We start from the raw sequence: 4,655 nt of genomic DNA, 5'->3' as shown, positions 1-4,655 counted from the left end.
GCTTCTAGTACTGAGAGTTTTCAAGGGTTGTTGCTGGGTTTTTCCTGCTTGTGTTTACTGTCGCAGCCACCGACCAGAGGGTGGTGAGGTCAGGTGTCTGGTAAGGCTCCAGGGCTAGCAGTGAGCCCACCACCTTGACTTTGGTGCCCTTCTCACTTTGGCGTGGAGCTGCCAGAGAAGGACACAGAGCCAGTGTGAAAGAGTTCTTGCACACTGTGCCTCTTCCGAGTAAAGAAGTCCTACTAAGTGTCACCTGCTTGAACCCCCAAAATCCTGGAGTCAACACTTAGTGGAAGATGCTGGGAGGGCATCATGATTTTTCCGTGAGTCACTTAATGAAAAGGGGCTTGTTCTTTATGTTCATGTATGTATTTTTTTAATTACTCTGTATTTGCAAAGTAGCTACCTAGGTGGTACCAAATGGTATTGTGATGTTATCCGCACTTACAGAAATGACTGTTTCAGAGCTAAGCTCAGAAGAACGAGAGAGAGAAACATCTGGATGAAACACAGTGATGGTGCTTCCAAACAGTCTCCTCTGGTGTTACACCTGTCTTTAGCTGTGTCAGTGACTGGTTAGCTTGTTAGCTATCTTGCTTTTGCCACAAAACTCAGGAGAGAAGTAGCTATTTTTACTAAAAGGACTGCAAACAGGTACTAGGCTGCCTTAAACAAGCTGCATGGTGAATCTGGCAACTTACCTCAGGAGAGGTTTAAAAAAGTCAGATTAGACTTGCAAATTACACTGGAGAATTCTGAAGGAATGTAAATGATGAAGGTGACTCATCAAACACGAATACACCCAATGAAAATGTCGAAGCTAACCTTCATAGAAAACAAGGTCAAAATGTGAGTGAGCAGGCGGAGATCACCTTTACAAATCCATTCAAATCTCTCCTCAAATCAATTTGTAATTTAGGTAGGTTGGGTGTTGATGCGTCCTCGTTAGCAGAGCCTCTCATTATGGGTGGGGTATGGAAGATTGCCTCATTGCAAGGTGCTTGTGTTCATATATGCAATGTATCTGTGTTAACCCTGCAGACAGGAACTGAGAGCCCTGCCCAACTAGATGTGCTGGTGCTAAGGCCTTAGGGCTGTTCTCACAGCCATGAACTGGGTCGGACAAGTATCCCACCCAGCTGGGGGATCTGTGCCCACACCCAGTTTCCAGTCATCTGAGAGCTAAAAGAGGTCGGAGGGCGGGGATGTGACCCTGGGGGAGATAGGCTCCAAGAGTAGGAACATAGGAAACTGCCACATACTGAGTCAGACCATTGGTCTATCTAGCTCAGTATTGTCTTCACAGACTGGCAGCGCCTTCTCTGAGGTTGCAGGCAGGAGTCTCTTTCAGCCCTGTCTTGGAGAAGCCAGAGAAGGAACTTGAAACCTTCTGCTCTTCCCAGAGCGGCTTCATCCCCTGAGGGGAATATCTTGCAGTGCTCCCACATCAAGTCTCCCATTCATATGCAACCAGGGCAGACCCTGCTTAGCTAAGTGGACAAGTCATGCTTGCTACCACAAGACCAGCTCTCCTCTCCCCCTACCTTGGTCCTATGTGTTGGTCCTACCTTGGCTCTACACTGGGTAGAAGTGTGGGATAGGATGCTGCCCTCCCAACCGGAGACTGATTTGCACAGGATCACTTTCCCCTCCTCTGATCTAGCTTTTAACTCTCGTATGACCGGAAATCGGGAGTACACACTCCCCCCGCACCCAATGGGGCTTCATAACCAGATCAGCCCTGGGTTTGGTTTTGTTTTTTGTGGGGAGCAGAGCAGCTATAAGAAAGCAGTTTGTGCTGCTGGGTGGGCACAAGTGAAAGAAAGGGTTGACTATCTCTTCCATGCAATGCTTTAAAGCATCATTTTCCACAGTCTTTTTTTAGCACTTCAGCATGTCTGTGTCTCACTACATGTACACCGAGGACAAAGGGTGGCTCCAGGCTCCTTGTCTCACCTTAGATTCACTTCTGTGTGGACACAGAGCTTTGTTAATATCCACCTGTAAGTAGTAGAACAGCTGGTACATTTTTAGACAGGATTTCCTGGTTGTGTGGCCAAACAGAAGATTCTTAACTCACAGAAAAAGCATAGGGAGAGGTTGCATTTTAGATGGGGGGGGGGGAGAGATCTTGAGATAATGACATAATTTTTAATTCAGTAAATTTAATTTTCTGGTTCAGGAGATAGTCCTAAGCAAGCATGCCTAGGATTGCAGACTTGGGAGCAGATAAATGCAGTCATCTGCAACTTGCAGCACAATTCTTCACTGAAAACTACCCTAAAACATGGCAATTCTGAAAGCCTAGTCAGTTAGTTGATTAATTACATTTTACGCAGCCTCATCTGTTAGCTCTGGGTGGCTTACAATAAACAAAACAAAGTCAAAACCAGTAAAACAATAAGAAACTGAAACAAAGTAACAGTTTAAAAACCCTGAAAGGCCAAACTAGAAAAGTTTGAAGGGCTCTCTTGAAGGCCAGTAATGTTGTTAAGCCTCAGATTTCTGCAGGGAGCACATTCCACAGCCTGGGAGCACTGCAGAGAAGGCCCGATCCTGAGTCACCACCGGATGAACCGGTGGCAGGTAGAGGTGGACCTCTCCAGATGACCTTTAATGTGCAATGGGGATTATATATGTATGTATGTCTTTGATTTACATACAGCCCTTCCCAAAATGGCTCATGGCAGTTTACACCAAAGTAAAAACAATTAAAATCAAAACTCTAAAAACAGCATAACACTTATTAACAGTTAACAGTTAAATACTCTGGAGAACCAGGCCAAACAATAACAGCAATTAAAAACAATTTACAACAAATTTGATAGGTTTTAAAGGCTCTCCTGAAGGCCAGCAATGAACTCAGATCACGGATTTCTGCCAGGAGCGTGTTCCACAGCCCCGAGGCAGCAACAGAAAAGGCCCGCCTCTGAGTCGCCACCAGACGTACCAGTGGTAACTGGAGACGGACCTCCTCAGATGACCTGAACTTGCGGTGAGGATCATGCAGAAGAAGGCACTCTCTTAAGACAACTCGGACCTAAGCTGTTCAGGGCTTTAAAGGTAATAACCAGCACTTTGTATTTTGCCTGGAAACATATCGGCAGCCACTGTGCAACTGTTTCAAAACAGACATAATAGGATCTCTCCCAGTTGCCCCAGAGACCAATCTGGGCTGCATTTTGAACTGAAGTTTTCGAGCTATGTACAAAGGCAGCTCCATGTAGAGCACATTGCAGTAGTCGAGCCTGGAGGATACCAGCTGATGCACTGCTGTTTTGAGGTCATTCTTCTCAAGGAATGGGCACAGCTGTTAAATTGGCCGAAACTGATAGAAAGCACTCCTGGCTATGGCCTCCCCCTGAGATACCAGGGTGAGGCCTGGGTCCAGGAGTAACCCCCCCCCCCCGCAAAGCTGTGCACCTGCTCCTTCCAGTGGGAGTGTAACCCCATCTAGCACAGGGAGATCTAACTCATCCTTCAGAGCCCGTCTTGCTTTGATTCAGCTTCAATTTGTTCTCCCTCATCCAGCCCATTACTGCCTTGTAGGCAGGCCAGTCTCTGGGCCAGTCACTTCTCTCTCAGCCTAACCTACTTCACAGGGTTGTTGTGAGGAGAAACTCAAGTATGTGGTACACTGTTCTGGGCTCCTTGGAGGAAGAGCGGGATATAAATGATGTGATGACGACGACGACGATGATGTTTCCTTAAGGATGCTCAATGGTATTGCTAGTTGAGGTCAAGGAGGAGCATGATGTACAAAGCCCCTGACCTTGAATGGTGTCTTCTCATCCTGATTTAAGTTGACCTCCTTGCCCAACAATAAAACTGATATGTGGTCAGTGCATATGAAGATGCACCTTGCATTACTCAGTCATGGCACGCATTTTTCTCCACCCTATGAACGTTAACACTTGGCCACTTCTGAGTAATGATGGAGAACACTTTTTGCCTGTAGCAATATCATTCCTGGAAAAGGCAGGCACCTTTTTCCCACTAGGATGTTTCTGTCTGAGGCACAGAGAAGTCTGAAGCCTTAAGAACTGTACCCCATGACAAATGGGGGTGCTATACAATTATCAGAAATGGGTATCAAACTGATAGGGCTATAGCTGTGGTAGAACACTTGTTTTTGCAACCAGAAGGTCCCAGGTTCAATCCCTGTGATCTCCAGATAGGGTCTCTGTTTGAAATCTTGGAGAGCAACTGCTAGGCAGTGCTGACCAATGGTCTGACTCAAAATAAGGCAGCTGCCTATATCTTACGATTGTATTGTCAGAAATATAGTTTTATATGAAAAGTCACTGTTAGGCTTTTCATTAAATTTCCTGTGTGTGTTTTCCTTACAGAAAACTTCTTAAAACCTTACTTTAATTTGGGTTTCCATCCCTTACCCAACTACAACGGGTGAGTTATGCCCATGTTGCTATAGCAACTTTATTTTTACATAACAAGGTCTGCGCAGGAGCAGCAACTGCAAAGATCTCATGTCAATCACTGGTTAGCCCACACAGATGATAAAGAAAAACACACAAGCTGAAAGGGAGTGTTGATTTAGGCAGTTTCTCATAAAGTTTCATCCGTTGCTGCTGCAACGATAATAATCCTCTCCAAGCTGCAGTTTTCCTGTGGATTGCACAGCTTGTCCCTATCTG

This window comes from Hemicordylus capensis, chromosome 15 (genome assembly GCF_027244095.1).
Source record: "Hemicordylus capensis ecotype Gifberg chromosome 15, rHemCap1.1.pri, whole genome shotgun sequence".
NCBI lineage: Eukaryota > Metazoa > Chordata > Lepidosauria > Squamata > Cordylidae > Hemicordylus > Hemicordylus capensis.
The sequence above is the reverse complement of the archived record's forward strand: the minus strand, read 5'-3'. Positions refer to the sequence as shown.